The sequence below is a fragment of the Nomascus leucogenys genome, chromosome 20 (assembly GCF_006542625.1).
Source record: "Nomascus leucogenys isolate Asia chromosome 20, Asia_NLE_v1, whole genome shotgun sequence".
Lineage (NCBI taxonomy): Eukaryota > Metazoa > Chordata > Mammalia > Primates > Hylobatidae > Nomascus > Nomascus leucogenys.
Genome location: NC_044400.1, coordinates 82197714 through 82219105, shown reverse-complemented (window position 1 = coordinate 82219105; position 21392 = coordinate 82197714).

Genomic DNA, 21392 nt, shown 5'->3' with positions numbered 1-21392 from the left:
GCCAAGGCCACTGGGGCTCGTCCTAGAGCCAGCTCTGGGCTTTCTCCTCCAAGAAGCCTCCCCTGACCTGCCCTTCCCCAGCCCTTCCTGGGTGTCACCGCTGCCTGTGGCTGCTGGGCCTACGCCCTCCCCACACCCATACCAAGAGCTTCTGGAAGCTGGGAGAGCCTCTCACATCATCCAGGTCCCCAGTCCCAGCACACAGCTCTGCAAAGCCACCCCCCTCACCCCCCAACAACTGAGAAAAGGCCCAGGACAGCCACACTGCTTCCCCTGGTTGGGGGTCCTCGGAACCACAGCCAAAGACAGACTGTTCTCCATGCACTGTTCAGCACCCATGACACCACTGAGTCCAGAACCCCAGGGTACTGGGAGGCCCCCTGGAACCTCCTCCAGGGAGCACCAGCACCTGCCTCACGGGACTGAAAGGAGGAGATCCGGGTTCCACCCACCTTCCCAGGCTGGAACACACTCGCCTTTTCTGGAAATGCAAGAGACACACTCAACCAGTGTGACACAAGAGGCATGAGCTGGAGACAAGGGACACAGCCGTCTGCAACACCAGACAGGGAAGGGAAGCTCCCTCTTGGGTCCATCCTCACAGTACTGGACGAGCGGAGCTCAGGCAGTGTGCGTGTGCACGCATGCGTGTGTGTGTGTGCGGGTGTGTGCATGCGCGTGTGTGCGTGTGTGTGCTTGCGTGTGCATGTGCGTGTGTGCGCACACACCATGTGAACTTGCAAATGGGTCGTGTGTGTGTGACCGCGTGTGCATGTGTGTCTGAGCACATGGTCAGGTGCATGTGTGTGCATGTACGTGTGTGTGCGCACGTGTGTGTGTGTGCATACGCGTGTGTGATGTGTGTGCGTGTGTGTGCTCAGAGAAGCCTCCTGGAGCCAAGGAGATCCCAGGAACCTGACGCTGCCCCACAGGCACAGTTGGCTTTGCCGTGGGTTTTCAGCTTCCAGCTTCCTGGGTTTGAAGGAATGTCTTTCTATCCATAGAAAAAGAAGGAAAACAAAAGCTGGGCTACAAATACTTTCCATTCAGTTCTCAAACGGAGGCCCCAAGCCAGGCCAAGCCTCGTCTCTGGAGGTCTCTGCAGCCTCCAGAATCTGTGTGATTTTTCAGTGGTAAATGAAACTGCCAAGGCCCGGCTATGTTGCACGGCTTCGCCGTCATAACTTTAAATCCCATTATGATCACCTCATTTTACAACATGCTTTGGCCCTGGGATCAATATATCAAGAGGGCCCAGCGCCGGTTATGATCTGGACAAGATTCTGAAGTGGGGGCTGCTGCCAGCAGGGCCCCGGCCTCTCCTACCCCTCGGGTCACGCCTGCCCAGAGCAGGGGCTCCCCAGGGCGCAGCAGAATCCAGGAAAGGGGCAAAAGAGGGGAGGCCGTGGGGGAGGCAGTGAGGGGCAGGAGAGCCCCAGAGCCTCCACCCCGCGCCCCCATGGCTCCCCCAGCGTGTTACAGCAAGCAGGCGCCCGAGAGGCCGGTCCAGCTCCAAGTCACTCGAATGGAGACCAGCGCAGACCTCGGCTCCAGGGTGGCCCCGGCACCCTGTCCTCTTACTTGGCAGGACCCCCAACCTCCTGCACACTCCCGGGGTGAGGCAGCCCCCAATGGGTGCCAGGCTGCAGGGACCCAGGTCTTGCCTTTGTAGACGGGAGACGCAGCCAGCACACAGGCAGATGCTATGGGGCAGCGGCGGGCGGTGGGAGCGGTGGTGACGGCATCCCTTGCTCTCACTGAGGCCCTCTCCATGGGCTCGGGTCCCAAAACTCCCCAGGGGCGCACAGCAGAGCCAAATGGAAGAAGCAAAGACACAGATTAGCTCTCGCTGAAACAGGATGACAACGGCATTTTCTCCCGTTTCTGAAGCTGGACCTCATCAGTGAGCAGAGACACCTGGAGTCAAGGCCTCTGGGGCAGACACCCCGGTGCCTCCCGACCCCCACATCCCACAGGTGGCTGCCACAGCCGGGCAGCCCACCCCACCCAGCCAGAGGAGCCGCGGCCACCCAGGAGCCTGCCTGGAAAATCAATCAGCATGTTGGCCCTGCCAATTTCCAGGAGCATGAAACCATTTTTTGCCCAGCAGGGCGCTAATGTCCAATGCGGCCAAAAGCAGAAAGAGGCCACATGGAGCCCCACGGGGATCCTCACACTCCCCAAACAGCCCAGGACCCCAGACCCATCCCTGCAGCCTCCTGTTACACCTTGCCTGGGAGTGCGGCGACGAAAGGCACAAGGCACATGCGCGGACACACACAGGCTCACAGCGACGCCTCACACCAGCACTCATGCACACGCCACACACACACACACACAGGCTCATGGAGACCCCTTGCACCCGCACTCATGCACACGCCGCACACACACACACACAGGCTCATGGAGACCCCTTGCACCCGCACCAAGAGGCTGCTGTGGTCGGGGTTGGGGAGGAGGGACCCAAGCCCATCAATGCCCCCACTCCACACCCAAGTCCTACATCCAGCCCAGGTCCCCAATATCTGTCTGGCTCCCTGTCCCCTCCGGGGGGTCAGGTGGGGTCTGCAGTCTTTTGTGAGGCCCAGACCAGCCCAACCCAGCACAGCAAGGACCTGAGCCTTCCCTTCACAAATGGGGCGGTGGAGGCCCAGGGTCACAGCAGGGTGAGGCTGCCTCCCGGGCCACACTCGGCCGAGACACTGGGTGCAGACTCCGGGGTAGGGGGTCGGCAGTCTCTGATGGGACAGTGGGACCCTTTGAGCCAAGGCCAGCGGGGCCAGGGCCCACCCACTGCCCTGTGCCACAGGGAAGCAGCATCTAGAACCAGGGGCCCCAGGTAGCATCAGGCCCGCTGTGTGCCTGTGGCTGGTGAGGAGGAGCCACTGGTTCTCAGAGGCAGTGAAGGGGCAGGAGGCAAGCTTTGTGCTGCGACGTGCCATTCCAGCAGCTGGGAGAGTCCAGGTGTGGCAGGGGCAGCCCCGGAGCAGATAGGAGAGGCCTGGGCAGAGGAACCGCTGTCCTGCTGCTGGGGGCAGGTCCATGCTGGGGCAGGGGAAAGGCCAGGGCACCTTGAGACTCAGAGAGCCCCCTCCAGCCCAGCCTGCCCTGGGGGGGTGCCTGATCCCTCAGCCATGCCCCTGACCCCACCCCTGGCAGTCCTCCTGGGTCCTGGGAAGTGCTCATTGGTGCTATACCTGTGACCTGGGACTGGTCGGATGACAAGGTCGAGTGGGGAGGGCCGGGGATGGGGCTGGGTCCACCCCTGTAGCCCTTGGCCCCTGGCCTCCGCTCTGAGGCTGGAGTGGATCCAAGAGTCCTCTGAACCAGAAGCCCCAGAAACACCCAGCCTCCCTCCCCGCCTCACCAGTGCCAGGAAAGGAGGGGCTGCTGACAGGGACACACGGACACGCGGAAGTGCTGACAGGTGCCTGGGCTAGAGGGAGGGTTCCTGCGGTGGGAGGGCAGAGGTGGGAGGGCAGGGGTGGGAGGGCAGGGGTGGGAGGGTGCAGGAACATCCCCCTTGTGTTCCCGGACCAAACCGAGGGTCAGGCTGCTATTTCTCGTGGCCCAATAACGAGATGCAGATGAACTGGGGAGGAAGAGAGTTTTTATTTCTGCCACCGGTTACAGGGAGAAGGCTGGGAAATTATCACCAGACCAATTCAAAATTACAGTTTCCCAGAGCTTATCTACCTTCTAAGCTGTGTGTCTACATGTAAGTGTGCATTCATCTAAAGGCGTAAGTGATTAACTTCTTTTACTCTATAACTAAGGTCTGAGTCCTGAAGACCTTCCTCTGGAACCTCAGCAAGTTTTAAGTTTACCTCGTCTAAATGGGCCCAGGTGCTGAGGTGATGGTCCTTATCTCGTCTCCTGCTAAATCACAGAGGTTTGGGGCGCTCCTTCAGACCCACAATAAAACTTATTTAATCTTAAACGGGTCCTGTGAAGAATTCCTTCATTGTCTTGTCACTTTAAGGCCGAGGAAAGGCCTGTGCAAAACTCTGGGTGGGTTTTTGTTACATTCCAGCCTTTGTATCAGGGCACTGGCTTTTAATATTTAACTTCACCGCCCAGTCAGTGCTGAAACAAGTGTTGTGGAGGCCTGCGTTCGTGAGACCTGGCCTGCCACGCTTGGAGTCCTAGTGTAGTCCCCAAAGTCAGGGAGGGACGGGACCCACAGACACGTGGCCGCGGGGAGAGGCCCCAGGGGGCATGAGGCCCAGTGACCCCACACAGCCCGGGGACTAGGACAGCTGCAGCCTGACCTGGAAGAGGTGCCAGTCCCAGGAGGCCCTGGCACTGGGTGGGTGTACAGCCCCAGGCCCCGCCTCGACTCCCAGGGGTGGGCCGGATGTGCTGCCCAGGCAGGGACCCGGAGCCCCCCCAGCTGCCGTCTTCAGTGATTTGGAAGTGTAGAAAATGGGATTATCCAGGAACAGATGTGCACAGAGGGGGTGAAATGGAAAGCCTGCCCGCTGCGCCTGCCTTTGATTACCTCTGACGGCCACGCTGTCCACGCCCCCCCAGCACCCAGCTAAATTCAGCCCCAGCCCCACCAGCCAGCGCCTCATTGAAATTGAATTGATACTTTGTGAACTTCATTTGTGAATAATGTGATCTGACAGGGACAAATGTGACGGGGAATTGTTTTCAAACCTCCTCCAAATGGAACTTATCATTGGGTAAATACAGATTCCTTTGTCTCCCGCCTCTCCTTCCACCCTGGCGTCCTCAGGCCTGAATATGTATCAACCCCGGAGGTAATTGAATTGATGATGCAGAGGGTGGGGGCCAGGGTGGGGACCCTCCCCAGACTGCAGGTCCTCAGCGGGCGGCAGCCGTGGTGGCCCTCGGAGGCCGCCCTGCCCGAGCACCCACTTGGCCCTGCGGCCGCCGTCAGGCCTCAGATGTCTTACATATTAATTTCCCACTGCAGAACATTTGCCGAGCGCAGCTCAAACCCAGTTAGCTGGATTGATGAAGGTGGCAAAAGGATACGACACACGCTGATTCCACCTTTTCAGCTTCGATTAGCTCCGGCCGGGAGTCTGTCCCCGTCAGAGCTCCATTACGCGGCCAGCGGAGAACTGGGGAGGGGCCGGCCGCAACAGTGCCCAGGAAGGCTTCAGTACGGGGCCATTATCCCAACAGGCCGCCCCCAGAGAGCCAGGTGGGGCCCCGGGGCATGGCAGAAGCAGCCCGAGAGCCTCGGACGCCCACCTGCGATGGACAAGCCTTTGCCTGTGGCGGCCCGGCTGCAGCCCCTCCCTGTTCCTGCCTTCCCTGTCCGCAGGCCTGGGGAAGCATCGCCACTGACCAGGCCCCGGCGTGCCCTGTGGGCACATCCCACAGGACCCCAGGGACTCCCTCTCCCTGCCAGGACACCTCCTTGGCTCAGGCTCGGGTGGGCCTGGGGGTCCCGGCTCCCCAACTATCTGCCGTGCAACATTGACATTGGGGTCATAAAAAGCCCCGCGTGGCTGCAAATGTCCCCTTGTTTAAGCGCCCAGATGACAGCATGAGGAAGGACAATGACCTGCCCTTTACAGACGAGGAAACTCGGTCCTGTGTGGGCGGGGGCCGCGGGCTGGTGGAGGGGACACACATGGCACCCTGGCAGCCATCACACCGCAGCTCCATCCCTGCCTCCTCCTCACCAGCATCTCCGCGCGTGCAGAAGCCGATGACAGAGAAGGACTCGGAAACCTCTGCCCTCAGACGCGCACCCTGGAATGAAGGTCCCTGGAGCGAGTGAGGAAGAGAAAGCAGACGTGATTCAGGAAGATGCTGCCGGGCCCCGGCCCCACCCCAGGCCCTGGAAGCCCCGTCTGTTCCGACAGCCCTGAAAACACCGCTGATGTCAGGCCCTTCCTGCGGGTTCCCGTGAGGACAGCGGCTCTGAGTGGGCCTCGTGGAGTCAGCGTCTGTGTTCTCGGAAATGCTGCAGGTCCACCCCCGGGGACACTGGAGGTCTCTGGGCTTCGTGGCTCAGGGACTCTGATTGTGCTGTTCCAGGTCACATCCCACAGGTCTCCCTCAGCCCCCAGGAGGAGAGAGCAGCAGACAGAGCAGTGGCCACACCAGGCACCACCGCCTTCCACCTGCTCCAGACCCCAAGTGGGCAAATGAACAGGCAGAGCCAAGGAGGCAGCCCAGGCCTGTTTTCCCTGGTGAGATGCCCTGAGACCAGGACACAACCCAGGCTGCCCGCCTCGGCCCACACCTCCGGCAAACCCACGGGCTCCAGACGAGGTTCTGCAGCCTCCGGCCCATGCCTCCCTGCAAATCCGCAGGCCCCAGAGAAGGTTCTGCAGCCTCCAGAGGACCCTGGAGGATCCCTCCCTCCATCACCTCACTTCCTCCTGGCCCCACTAAGCAGTCACGGTACCTATTTTATTTTAGTTTTTACTGGAAGCAAAATTCACATAACCTAAAATTAGCCATCTTACACGGTACATGTCTGTGGTACTCAGGTGTTTGCAATGGCACCCACCCAACACCAATGGTGCCATCCCAGGTTCTCATCCTCACCCCAGTCAGAAACCGCCGCCTTTAGGGGCCCCGCCCCACCCTCCTCCCCAAACTGCCTCCCACCTCCCCCTGCCTTCAGGGGCCACGCCCCCCACCTCCCCCCAGCCCGACACCCCCTATTCTGCTTTCTGTCTGTGAATTTGTTGTTCTGGACACGTCATGTGGCCTTATTTCAGGGCTGAGCACAGGGTCCCCAGGTTTGTCTACACAGTGGCATCAGCGCATCCTTCCTTTTTAAGGGTTTTCCCTTAAGAATGCGGAATATTCACACTGCATTTTCCGTGTTGTGGACATTCCGAATTCTTCCCAGCGTGGACACTCCGCATCCTCCCCAGGGTGGACACTCCGCATCCTCCCCAGTGTGGACACTCCCCGTTTTTCCTGGTGTGGACACTCCGCCTTCTTACTCATTCCTCTGGGCAGCGGTGCTGTTCGCCTCCCCTGCCTGGACGTTGTGAGTGGGCTGCATGAACAGGCAGTCGGACACCATCTTCCTTTCTCCTCAGGGCCCTTTGGGAACCATGCAGACATCCCGGCCATGGCTGAGTGGGGCTGCCTGCTGGCAGGAGCCCCAGGACCAGCTCCGTCCACCCATACTCCCCCTAGAGTCCCATTGTGAGTCATCTCGAGGGTCCACCAGGGCCAGAACCTCTAACAGGGATGAGAGCCTCGGTGGTGCCCCTGACTGTCCACTACTGGAGCAGCTGGAGGGTCTGATGTGCGGCCCCCAGGGCCCTGGGGTGACCCGAGGAGGCCCCCGCTCCAACCTCCCAAGCAGGAGCATCACCCCAGCATAGCACGTTCCAAGGCTGTGGGTTTATCTTATAAGCACGGGAACCAATGACTTAGGAAATTGCCAAGATAATAAAGATTTTTACGTGGCCTTCACGCTCTGTACTCCAGTGCAGTGGGGCTTCCACGGGGGACCCAGGGGCAGCCAGGCTTCCGGGAACCGGCGCCTTCACTCCGCCTCACCGATGCAGGTGGGGCCACCTCTCTCACTCGCAGGAGGAGACATCAACAATGGCCACAGAAATGGACCTTTTGTCCCACCCGGCTCTGCAGGGGTTGCGAAATCTATCCTGGGCTCTGAGCAGGCCTGACCCACAAACCTTCCTGACCGGCCATTAGACCGGGGGGCGGGTGCTGCCAGGCCCTGGGGTTCAGCCAGATACCGGGCACAGGCCTGGGGACCAGTCGGGCTAGGACAAGAGTAGGCTTTGGCCGGGGGGTAGGGGGACGCCTGGAGTGCCTTAGGGCTTGATTCGGTTTGCTCTTTTGTCCCTGCAGCTTTAGAGGTGGAGGCAGGAATTCAGGGAAAGACGTTAAGCGTGCATCACGGCAGCCCCAACCCAGGGCAGCCCCTCAGATGGGGAGCCAGGGTGTGAGCCCCAAGCTCCAAGGATCTCGGAGGTTTCATTGGCTGCCGGGCTCGGGACCCCGAGGCCCAGTGCACAAGCCAGGGAGTGGGCAGGCAGGGCACCCGCGAGCCATGGGGTCTGCCCCCCGGGCCTGGTGCTGCCCGCTTGCTGTCCTTACGACGCTGCGTCCTGGAATTCCCATCTGAGACGACCGCCCAGTGTCCAGGCCACTAGTGACGATGCTGCAGGCCTGAGGTCACTGATCCAACCTCTTCTCCAGCCCTAAACAGAGTTCAGGGCTCACCGCCCTCATCACAAGCGTGAAGAAGTGTGAGGACTCAGGATGGTGGGAGCGGCAGCTGGAGACCTGGATTCCCAAGGGCCAGCTGCAGATGGTGGCATCCTTCTGGATCTTTCTGCAGAAAGGAGTCTGATAGGTGCTTGCAGGGGCTGGAGGGACTGGCCCAGGCTGCCCTGACCAGACAGGGGCTGCTCCTGCCACTGCCAAGGGTCCCCTCTGCCAGCCCAAGTCTGCCCCTAGGAGCAGAGCGAGTCTCTCCAGAAACTCCTGTGGTCAGGGCACGCAGTGAGACCTCCCAGCCCTGCCTCCCAGCCCCGCCTGCCCACTTGGCCAGGCAGTCACTGACATGTTGAGAAGCAGGTGCCCCTGCCCCATGGCCCCCAGGAAGAGCTGAGGCAGGCGCTGCTACGTCTCAAGGGGCAGCAGGAGGAAAAGTCCACAGGCAGCCTGGGTCCCTCTGCGGGGCCCACGTTCCCACTGAGCAAAGCTGGCGGCACTGCAGCCCCCACCATGGACACCCCGCACCCATCCACTGCCTCCCTGCTACTGAGGCCGGAACTCGGGGCCTGAGACACCCACAGCCAGGGTGTCCAGCAGCCACCACTGGCACGTTAGAGCTGCCAACAGCATGGATGCCTGGACAGGTGAGGACGAGGGTGTGGGCAGAGCACACTGGCGTCAGCATGCCCACCCCAATCAGGAAGGAGCATTCCACCAACGCCCGGCCAGCTCCCTGCAGACTGGCCATGATAATGAAGGATGAGGGAAGCCTGAGGACCCATCCAGGCTGAGGTCCCACAAAGGTGACCCCTTGATGCAGCCTGGGGTCCCAGAGCAGGACCCCGGTAGGAGCCCCAGCAACTCCGTTCTGTGGATGGCGCTGACCCCAGGCCGATCAGTGGGCCCTGCTTCGGTGCAGTGCTGTCCCTGCGGGAGGTGAGGGAGCTACGGGAACTCTCGATACTATATTTAAAAGTTTTTTGTGGCCGGGCGCGGTGGCTCATGCCTGTAATCCCAGCACTTTGGGAGGCCCAGGCGGGCGGATCACGAGGTCAGGAGATCGAGACCACGATGAAACCCCGTCTCTACTAAAAACACAAAAAATTAGCCGGGCGTGGTGGCGGGCGCCTGTAGTCCCAGCTACTCGGAGAGGCTGAGGCAGGAGAATGGCGTGAACCCGGGAGGCGGAGCCTGCAGTGAGCCGAGATTGCGCCACTGCACTCCAGCCTGGGCGACAGAGCCAGACTCCGTCTCAAAAAAAAAAAAAAAAGTTTTTTGTAAAATTTGCTCAAAATTAAAGTTTTTATTTAATTTGAAAATGCCATCTGTCCTAGGTCAATGTGTGCACCTCAGGAAGGCATTGACATCCCAGCCCCCAGCACCTCAGAATGTGACTTGTTTGGAGACAGAGTCTTTACAGAGAAAATCAGGTTAAGGTGCGGTCATGAGGGCGGGCCTCACCCCAGCACGAGGCGCCCTTATGGAAAGGGGATCTGGAGACAGACAGACAGACACACAGGGAGAGGCTGTGTGACGATGAAGGCGGACGTCAGGGCGGTGCTTTCTCAGGCCAAGGATCACCCAGGGCTGCCTGCCGCCACCGGGAGCTGGGGAGAGGATGGGACCGGTTCTGCCTCTCATCCTCGGAGGAGCCAGCCCTGCAACCAGATCTTAGACTTCCAGCCACCAGAACTTCGAGGCATACGTTGCTGTGGTGAGAGTCTCCAGTCTCTGGTACTTTGCAAACTCACCGTGTCTAGGCAGATCTCACATGTGCTAGGCCCAGCAATACGAGAATATGACCTGTTTTCATTTCTACCTGGAAAGGGGACAGCCTGGGCAGGGTGGTAGGCACTGGGGGTGCTCTCCTGCCTTGTCGCCCCCTGCCCTGGGGTTGCGTGGCCCTGATGACTCCCCCTGCGGATGGTTCTCATGGGCGCCCGCTGCTGCCGTGGGCCCCTGCACAGCTGGTGGCCGTGGCATCGCTGGTGCAGCGCTGGCAGCTGACATTGGTCCCACTCTCGGCCCATGCAGAGCCCGTGCTGCCCAGCTCCCAGCAGGAACTGCTTCTTCACTGAAACACCAAGTCCTAGGAATGGTTCCCTGAGGCCAAACCTATAATTTTATTGTTGTGTGAATATTCTGTTTGAACAGGAGATTACAATTTTACTTCCCATTCAATAAACATCCCCACTGCAGGCCCTACTGAGGGAGTCATTAGCGGCTGTGTGGGGAGTAAGGATTAACAGTGGGTTCAGTGCAGCAGGACAGCTGGACCCCTGCCCCAGGCTCTCAGCAGGACAGCCGGACGGACCCCTGCCCCAGGCTCTCAGCAGGACAGCTGGACCCCTGCCCCAGGCTCTCAGCAGGACAGCCGGACGGACCCCTACCCCAGGCTCTCAGCTGGCGGTCAAGGTCTCCTGCTTTACTGATAAACTTGTCTCCAGGGACCCACACCCCCTGCCCAAGGGCTTTTGATCCTGGGCAGACATAGAAGCAGGGCAGGGCCTCAGTGTGGGCCCTGAGCCTCGGGCTCTAAAGGGTGAATGGCACGTTCACGCCATCGTCTTTCCTGGAAACGACAGCCCCTGCCATTCAGGACGTTACCCAGCCCCCGGCCTGGTAGCCCATGACTCTCTGGTTCATAACACAAAATCACACTTTTCATCAAGAAGCTCGTATTCTCCAGATAATTCAAGAATCCACAGAGCAAATCCAGCACAGACTGTTTGCTTCCCAACGCCCATACACATACATGTGCCTGCAAATTCCTGATGTTATGAAGACCTGCCCCGGGGAGGGGAGGCATCGCCCCCGGTAACCCCAGGGCATTGACAACCCACATCCCAGACCCCAGACGACCCCGGGGCACTGACAGTCCACACCCACACCCGAAATAACCCCGGGACACTGACAACCCACACCCCAAATAACCCTAGGCAACCCCAGTATGCTGACAACCCACACCCCAGACAACTCCAGGAGACAACCCACACCCCAGCTGACCCCGCATCCTGGCTGTGACGGGACTGCCATCCACGCCGCCTGCTCCAAGGGCTCTGCTGCTCTGGGTTGGACCTGCACGGCCCTGGGTTGCTGCAGGACTTGGGACAAGTGACTCAGTTCCCCAATGAGCAGGACAGCATCCCAACCGCCCTGGGTTACTGTGATATCAGGAGTCAGTGACCAACGTCTCTGAGCCCCCTTTCTGAGGCCAGATGCCAGCCTGGAGGCTGCAGTAAGTCCCTTCCCTCATCTGCACGAGGCCTGGGGGCCCCATGGCCACCTGGCCCAGGTGTGGGCACCGAGGCGGGGCTGTGGGGTGAGCTCCCGGGTGGCCCATGGCTGGCAGTCGGCCGTCCTGAGGGGACTCTAGGTACGACACGAGGTCCTCCAGCCACGGGCATCAGCTTCCCCTCTCGGACACAGGCCAGCGAAGACAATCGCCGGATGTTTGAGTATTTCCTCTCCTTCCAAAGCAAACAGAAAACCCGTCCACAGCATCTGTCGACCAAAAGAAGAACCGCCAGAGTCCAGGGAAGCAGCTTGCCGGGAACCTGCCAGGTTTGCATCAAATGCCCCGAGTTCTGGAAACCCCGTCCGTCCCAGGCAAACAGGCACCATGGGTCACCCTCCCGGGACCCACATTCGCGCCAGGCCTGGGTGGAGGCCTTGGCCCTGGGAAGGAAGGCTGACCCGAAGCCCTGGCACCCTGCCCCCGCGGCCACGTGCGGACGCAGAGGCCTCTTGGGCGGTGAAAGGCTGCTCCTGAAGGCATTTCTGGTTTTTCCATTTATAAAGCAGAGTGAGGTTATAAATCAGAAAGGTGTTTACAGGAGACACACAGCTGGCAATAACAGCTTTGAGGGGCCACTGCGTCTCTGTGACTATTTCATCTTCCACGCCAACTTAAACACGAGAAAAAAAGGCTTTCCAGCCCAGGGCCCCGCTGCACGGCCCAGCAGATTGAGAGCATTTGTAATAATTCATAGACTTCTCACTTTCATTTTTCTGCCGCCCAGGAATTACATTCCACTATTAAAATGCGCTGGGACTGCCTGGCCTGGTCGCTCCTGCGTGTTCAGACACAGGTCGGGCGAGGACCCTGCGCGGCCCCAAGTGGGCTGCGGCTCCAGGGCCGGGCGCTTGCCCCCTGCTGGACACACGGTGCACTGCAGGCAGCCCAGAGGGCCCTCCCCGCGCTGCGGGTGAGAAAATCCCGAGACAGGCCCATTTCCTCTGAGACGGCCACGGTTCCAGGTGAGAAAACAGGCGGGAGGGAAGAAGCTGGCGTCCAGGCCCCTGTGCAGTCACATCTGGTCCTCTGCGGCCCGTTTCTGTTCTTGGGATGCTGGCAGGGGGCACTGCCCCAGCTCAGGGGCACACAAGACCCAGATGGGTGCAGGCAGGAAGGCCAGCTTGGTCGGGGTGGTGGGGGCGGGCCCGGGCCGAGGCCAGAGCCGGGACAGGCCCCAGGCGTGGTCGGGCCCTGGACCTTCCCTACTGCAGACCCAGTGGGTCCCACTCGCCTTCAGCCGAGGCTTTGTCACCTCAGGGCAAGTTGAGGGCAGAGCTGGGACTCCCCGGATACTGCCCCATCTGCTCTCACCAGCCCCGGAGCCCCAGGCAGGAGGGATGGGCAGGGCCTGAGGGACAGGACTCTGTGGTCCTCAGAGCCTCACCCATTCACAGTCAGGCATGGGGCCAGAGAAGGCCGTGCTTCAGTGGGACCACCCCCTGAAGGCCCAAGGCCGGTGCCAGCGGTCCCCACAACAGGACCCAGAGGCCTCTCTGCCCCATCCTCCAGATGCAGCTTCTGGTGTGCACAAGCTGAGAGGGGATGCTGAAGGCAGGAAGGAGCGGGACTTGGGTGTCCTGTCCCACACGCCCCCGAGGGGCTGGCAGGGGAGGATGGAGCAAGATGGCGGAGCTTGTGGGGGGAGATGGGGAGCACATTTCAGCAGCTGGGCTCTTCTGGGAGAGCACAAACTGTGGGGGAGAAGAGTGACGGCCGGCAAGGTCCCTGGGTGGCGAGGGGTCCCGAGTCCAGGGGCCCAAATGCTTTGGGGCACGGTGACAATGCCACCTCCTCCAGGAAGTCTCCCCAGACTGCATGCCCAGCGGTGACTCTGAGCTGACTGCACCTCCCCTGAACTCCAGCCCTGGAAGCAGCCACTCTCCGGCTGCTAATATTACCCTCTAAGACTCGGGAGGTTTGGGGCGCAGTCCCAGAGGTTTTTCAGGAAACAGCCACTAAATGGATGAATGAATGATGAAGCCTGCTGCTCAAGGGCTGCAGACTTGGGCTCTCCCTGCACTGCCCGGGCCCTCAGGGCTGCACCCCCCAGGCTGGGTCGGGCCACACACCCCAAAAGGGCCCTGCCAAAGCCCTCCCACCCCAGAAACAGAAGAAGAGGCCGGCGGCCACCCCTAGACCCAGCCCCGGCCTCCCCGCGCATGCCCCCAGCCCCCCACAATGCCCTCCCCTGCCCCTCGTGGGTCAGAGATCTCCTGGAGGCTCCAGGGAGCGGAGGCGATGCCCGCAGGCAGCGAGCACGTTCTCAGGAGCAGGTGGGCAGGGGCCTTGCAGACTCTTCATTTCTTCCTTCCCTTATCGCCGTTAGCCATTTTCATGGGATAGAGATACAGAGGAGCTCCATTACGAAGCGCCATTAAGCTGTCGTCTGTGCAACTGTGTGTGAAGAGCATTGGATAACGGTCAGGGCTGTGCATGCCTGAGTCGCTGGCCCTGCACCCGGCCCAGCACTCCTAGAGAGAGGCCTCACCTAGAGAGACAGGCCTGCTTCAGCACCCAGCGCCACTGCCCAGCCCGGCCAGCCCCCCAAAGGACACTCACCGCCTGGGCAGGACAGCCCCGGGGCCCAGCACACCAGGAGGGCTCCGAACCCGGCCAAAGGTAGTGGGAAGACATAGGAACCATGAAGAACAGATGATAGTCCAGGCTGGGGAGCGGGGGCTGGTGTCCCCAGAGGCAGAGCCACCCCCCACAGTTGAGGGGGCCACCCACTCACGGTGCCATGGCCAGTGCAGGCCCTGGAGTCAGGCCAAGCTCCCGTCTGCCCCAGCTTGGTGTTCAGACCACCAACCCAGAGGCCACAGGAGTGAGGTGTAGCCCCAGCCCCTGGAGCTAGAGGGAAACTGAGGCTGGGGTAGGGGACCAGAGGTGAAGCAGGCCTAGACCCCACCCCGTCTCCGGGGGGAAGGAGCTGCCTTGGACCCGCCATTCCCCCTCGGTGTGTCTAAGGGCCATGGGGATTTGGGAGCTCCAGGGGCATGGCTGGGGTGGGCGCTCAAGGCCAGGAAGAGCTTCTTAGGGTCCCCAGGGCCCACCCCACCTGGCCATGCCCAGCCCACAGGTGCTCAGGCCCCAGGCCAGGGCAGACTCAGTAAAGAGGCCGGTGGGCAGGTGGGAGGTGGGAAGGGGGTGTCACGGCCCAGTGTCTGGCCTTTCCAGGGATGGGGACCAGGCCTTGACGGAGGCTGGTTGTGGTCACGTGGGGCCCGGGCAGCAGGGCATGACTCCATGGGGGGCACATGTGGCGCCTGGCAGGAGGCGGAGCTGCATCTGAGCAGAGCACACAGGAGCCTGTGTCCCTGCATGTGGGTTGGTGCACATGAGGCCAGCACACGCCAGGAGCAGCCAAGCGGGTTCCAGGACTCAAGAGGCAGCCAGGCTCAGGGAGCGAGACAAGGGGGCCTCCTGAGGACAGAGGAGGCCCAGCCAACCCAACAGACACCCCCAGACAGAAGGTCCCAGACTCATCTAAGACACCCCCAGACAGAGGGTCCCAAATTCACCTCAGAGACAAACCCAGACAGAGGGTCCCAGACTCACCTAAGATACCCCCAGACAGAGGGTCCCAAACTCACCTCAGAGACACCCCCAGCCAGAGGGTCCCAGACCCACCTAAGACACCCCCAGCCAGAGGGTCCCAGACCCACCTAAGACACCCCCAGCCAGAGGGTCCCAGACACACCTAAGACACCCCCAGACAGAGGGTCCCAGACACACCTAAGACACCCCCAGACAGAGGGTCCCCAACTCACAGGCACCCCTTCATTCACCCAGCTGTGACTGGTGGGCCTGGAGGCCAGGCCCAGGGCAGGTGCAGTGAAGACCCCACCCAGACCCAGGTCCCCACACACACTGGCCACACCCCTGCCCTGGGCATGACCTGGGCGGAGCTGGGGCAGAGACTGCTGTCCAGGGGGTTGGTCTAGCAGCTCCAGAGTGCTGGGCGCTGGGTGCGGCCTGCTCACCCCCTCTCCTCTCTCCTCCCTGAGAGTCAGTGGGAGGTGAGGGGAGAGGGCCTGGGAGCCAGTGGCCAGGTTCAAAGCCCAGCTCAGCCACCGGGCAGCCAGGGCCAGTCCCTGATGGATGATGGCCACCTGGCCCGGCCACTGCAAGGGTGGGGGCAAGGGTGGGGTCAGCACCCTCGAGGCGCCCAGAAAGGCCACTAAGGAAGCCGCAGAGCCCAGGCCACCCAGCACAGCAGGGAGAGGAAACCGCCTGGCCCGAAGGAAGGGAGCAAGCGGACCCGGGAGAGGCACCGCCCAGGACCCAGCACCCAGGGCCCCTCCGCAGGATCAAAGGCTGTCCAAGGGCACGGATGCCTCCCCACTCCCGCCCAGGCGCTCACCGACGCGCCCGCTCAGAAATACAATATTTGTAGGGTCTTTTTCATAAAGGTCTTTATGGGTTTGGAAATTTAAACACCACAGAGCCTGAGCTGAATTGGAAAGCAAACGTCTCTAAGCTTGTACATCTTAGAGGAAAAAAATTCAATTAAGTGGGATTTTAGCTGTTTCAATAAAATTGGACTCTCCCTTTTCAAGATAAGAGCTCTGTGGCGTAGAAGCACCTTTATGTGCCACGAGTATCCACTTCTCCTAAACGCGTAATCCCGGCTCAGGACACAATGCCCACAACAGGAAATCAATGCATAGTCGAATCAATTTGAAAATATAAAATAAACTAATATATGAGTGGAAAATTGACTTCCTATGGATTAAAAGCAGCACAAATAGTAGAAAAATCTAGCTTTTTAGCAAAAGGAAGCGGGTTGGGGGGCGGGGTCCGGGAAGGGGCCCAGGACGCCCTCGGTGCTTGGAGGATGGCGCTGGGGCCCAATCCAGCCGAGGAGAATATAGGGTGCCCGGTCCGAGGCTCCAGGGCTGCCAGGCGGTACTGAGCCTCAAGGCCCCCATCACCAGCTTACATAAATGATGCTGTCATAACCACTGAGTGGAAGAGTTGATAACGGGACTGTTTTTAAGGGCGGCGTAATAACAACCCCTTCACAGGTACCCGTGGCTCCTCTCCTCCCCAGCACAGCTTGGGGTGATGGAGTAAGCTGCCTGCCTGGGGGATGCAGGGAAGAAACCCACAGGCCCGACAACATCTTCAACGATGCCTTCTCCGCATCACTGCCCCCCAGCCCAGATGCCTGGGAAAGAATGCTAGAGGGGCAGCCCCGCCAGCTGGTGCAAGCATGCCATGCAACGTCCAGGAAGCTGAGCAGGATGGCGTGGCCTACGCACCCACCACGGGGCTCCTGGAGAGAATGTGCAGCCGCCCGATGAGGCCTGCCGGGGTCTCAGCCAGGCCCTGCACCTACACAGCTGCCAGGCCCTGCACCTCCACAGCTGCGGGACGCCAGGCTTCCTCTGAGATCTCCGGTCTGTGCCACCTCCACCCTTTTGTTCAGACACAGCTATCGCTCTCCCGAGACCGCACGACCCACAGCCCCCTGGCCCGCAGGCACTCCTCCTCCAGGGAGCCCACTCGGTTGCCCCCCTCAAAGCCTGCTCCCACCCCCTCCCCAGCTGCCAGGTCTCTCCCTGGCCCAGACCCCACAGGCCCCAGACACCCCATGCGCAACTGGGACTCAGTGCCTATGAGGCTGCCTCGCCCCGACCCCAGCAACCACCCCTCACCCTCTGTCTGACCGGTCTGACGGGGACCCCTCCTCACCAGCCCCCCGGTCTGTCTCCCTATCACCTTGGTATGTGGTTTCTAGGTGACCTCAGGGGGCAGCCAGCAACTCTCTTTTGGTTTGTTTGTGTTTCCAAGCAACGGACAAAAGCGCCACTCCCGGGTCCCGCGGCTCTGAGGCTTCCGCCAACAGGGGAGGCCAGGAGAAGCTCAGTGGGCAAGCCCCTGGGGCCGCACCCAGGCCCCCGCTAGGCACCGGCCCACCTACCACTGCCCAGAAACCCACCTGCTCATGCATCCACCCACCCATGGGCTCCCAAACACACCCCCTCACTACTGTCTCCACCCGCCCAATTCCTCCCCCGCAACCTATGCACCCACCTGCCCACTAAATCCCAAACCCACCCACCCGTGCATCCATCTATCCAACCACAGCGCATCTGTCCGCCCCCAGACCGCCTTCCGCCTGCCTGTCCAGCCATGGCCCCCACCAGCCTCGACCTGCCCGTCCCATCATCCATTTATCTATGCCCCGCTCGCCGATGCCCGCAGCTGAATAACAGGTCTGTGGGTCCCGGCATAGGGTCTGCGGCATGAAGCCTGCCTGGCATGGCCCGGGCGGCCGCCATCCTCACCAGCCCTGGCTCAGCCTTGCTCTGCTAGTTCTGGTGTAGTCCAGTTAGCGTCCCCACTCCCCACTCTGACCCTTGATCCACTCAGCAAACCCTCGTGAGCTCGCGAAGATCAAATGAGGGAATAATACTGGCAGCTAATGCAATGCCCACAGGTGCCAACCACGGGCCAGGCGCTGATCCAAGCACCTTGCTGTGCGCAGGTGACAATGACGTTCAGAACTAGACCTGCCACAGAGTCAACAAGCGTGGACCGCCTGCAGGCTCCGAGCTGAGGGAGAAGCACACGCCGCCCCTGCCCTGTGAGCTGGCGTTCCAGGACAGAATCGGATATCAAACAAGCACACAGATACCAACTAAAGGCCCCACCATCACACAGTAGCTGCTGGAAACTGAGTTTGGTGGGGGAGGGGCCTCTCTGCCCAGGGACTGAGACCCCGGGATGGTGACAAAGGCCAGCACCGGGTCCTGCACGGGGATGACGCCATTTAACCCTCCCCAAGACCCCAGGGAAGAGGCGTCCTTGTTGGCCCATTTTACAGAAGAGTACACTGAGGCCTCCAGACGCTGGTGGGGACCTCCCAAGCCAGGCTCCCCATGTCTCTTCCTGGGCCTCCGACCACTGTTAATCAGAGAAGCAAATCTGTTGGGAGAAATTTCGGAGCCACAGGGTGCTGGCAGGGTGCTCCTGGCGGGGACCAGCCCGGGCTGGCCCGACACTTCCTGCACGCTGGCCTCCCTGTCCCTCTCCTTTCGCCTGCGGCCTCTACCCTGCCTCTGCCTCTCTCCCTCTTGGCCTCACTCCTGGGCCCTGTCTCTCTCTGCAGACCGTCCTTCCCACTTCTCTAAGCAGCAGAGGCAGCCACTGCCTATGGCACCCGAGCAGCCTCCGTGTCCACAGAACAGTGACCCCGGGGAGGGAAGTCGGCGAAGACAGAGGCAGAGGCTGGAGTGGCCGCTCCAAGCCAGGGGACTCCGAGGGTTGCCGCAGCCCCCGGGACCTGGGGGAGGCAGGAGGGAGCCCCAAGCCTTCAAAGGGAGCCATGGGGCAAGTACCGGGTGCCCCCTGGTGATGCCGGTTGGTGCCCGGTAAATTCCAGGTGGCTTCCGGGCTCCAGACCGCAAGAGAATTCTGCTGTTTTAAGCTCCACCTCTGCCTGTGGTATTCATTCCACAGCCCCAGAGGAAGGTCCCCCGGGGGCCGTCCTGTGACTCCCCCTACACTGCACCTCACCCGGAGTCCCCACCCCGCCCCACCCACCCTCAGGTCACGCCCTCCTCTGAGCAGCCTCCCTACACTGCACCAGCTCCCGGCCCCCCTCCTCACTCCCTCCTCGGCCCCTCCCCCTGTCGCTCTCCTGGCCTCACCTTGCCCCCTCCTCTTCTCCCGGGGCCAGACACCTCCTGCAATCCCATGCCAATGCCGGGGCTGTGCTCAGGGCGGGCTCAGGGCAGGCTCAGGACGGGCTCAGGACGGGCTCAGGACAGGACGGGCTCAGGACAGGCGAGGGCAGCTGAGACTCCCGGGCCGGCAGGCCGGTGCCGCGTTAGAGGCAGGCTCGTTAGCGGAGTTAACCATCAGACATAACAAGGGGAAAAAAGCTCAATTTGTAAACACTTGGTCAATATGAATTAAGGCCAACAGGATGGATTTGGGACCACATTGGACAATGCCATCGGCTGCACCGGACGCCCAGCAACAGTAGGTAAATTAGGTCATCATTAAATTATCATGAGGAAAAACGCATAATCGGCACCAGAGCTGGTAGAAAGATTACGGTTATTTACAAAAACCATGCTGTTTGCAAATTTGTGCAAAATTATTTGTTCCTAGCAGAGTTTTATAGAGCTATCTGCACATTATCTCCGCCTGAGATTCCCAGCCCTGCATATTAACTAATGTCTGTGGTTTAATTGGAAATAGAACAGGCCACATTGTAAATCGCTTTTCTGCCATCTGTCTCTGTCTCCACACGGGGCCTGGGAGTGGAGGACACAGTGAACAGATGGATGACAGGGACCCTGCGCTGCCCCGCCCCACCCCACTCCCTGCCAGAGCCTCAACTTACCCCTGCACCGCCTGGCCCCACCTCATCCCTCTCCAGAGCAACTTACCCTGCACCGCCCGGCCCCACCTCACTCCCCACCAGAGCCTCAACTTAACTTACCCCTGCACCGCCCGGCCCCACTCCACTCCCCTCCAGAGCCTCAGCTTACCCTGGTCACGGCTCGACCCTGACACCGGCCACAGCCACAGGCACTGGAAAGAACCAGCCCCTGCACAGCCACACACAGGGTTGGGGGTGGCCCTCAGCGGGCTTGAAGCGGCAACGGGCAGTAGTGTCTTCAGACCTGAAAAGTAAAGAAGGCGACGGAGGCCGTGTCTCAGCAATGCGTGCACTTCGTGGGACTTTCTTCGGTTGAATTGACCATTAGAGCAAGGAGGGTGAAAAACGACCTGGATCAAAGGGTCGGGCCAGATGCCAGGGACTCCTGCGAGATCCTGGGTTACTGCCAGGTAAATTCCAGTCCTGACGGTGCTCCCAGGGCTCAGCCTCACACCTCACTGGGAGGCAGTGGGATGGGGAGGGTGGTGCCTGTCCCTTCCTCTGCATGACCCGGGTCGGCTGTGTCTGTCAGGCCCTGGATCAGCTGGTCTGGGAGGTGGACAGAGGGGCTGGGAAGCACTGAGTCCTCTCTGGAGGGCCACCCATCACCTACCCTCCCCACCAGGCCTCAGAACAGCCCGGAGCCACACTGCGGAGGCGGAGGCCCCACGAGCCTACAGGACCTATTTCCCGGCCGATGCCTGCCTGGCTCACGAGGTTCTTACAGTCATATTTGCATGTGTGGAAAACAGTGAGCACAGACACCTTAACATAAAAAGCCCAAGGCAGGCCAGGCACACAGGCTCACACCTGCAATCCAGCACTTTGGGAGACTGAGGGGGGAGGATTGCTTGAGCCCAGGAGTTCAAGACTGACCTGGGCAACATAGCCAGACCCTGTCTCAAAAAAAAAAAAAAGGAAAGAAAGAAAGAAGAAAGAAGGAAAGCAAAGGGAAGGGAGGGGAGGGGAGGGGAGGGGAGGGGAGGGGAGGGGAGGGAAAGGAAGGCAGGGCAGTGCAGGGCAAAAACGCCAAGCCATAGTCAGAAAGCCAGGGGGCACCTCGCCGTGCCCCGCCACGGTCTTAAACCCACCTCTTCTTCCTTACAGCCCTAGGACAGATGTGGCTGAAGATCAGGATCCAAGCGTGACGTTGGGGTTTCCAGTGACAGCCTGAACCCAATACTTGGCCCTGTCGGCACTTTTATTCGGAGTGGGGCTTGGGCTAGGGGGTGTGTCCTGAGACGGGGATGGGATCTGGATGAACTGAGATGAATTCTGGAAGCTTGGAACCCCCCAAGCCCCAGGTCCCCGTGGGCCTCCCCTGGCAGCAGAAGTGGCCCCTCCCCCTATCAGAAGGGACCCAACCCCCACCCCGCCCGGCTGGCTGCCCTCCCGGCGCCCAGAAGGAAACCGTCCTGTCTTCTCTGAATACGCAGCCTGAGGGACAGGAGACCATGCAGGGACACGGGTAAGCAGCGTGGACGTGGGTTCTGAGGG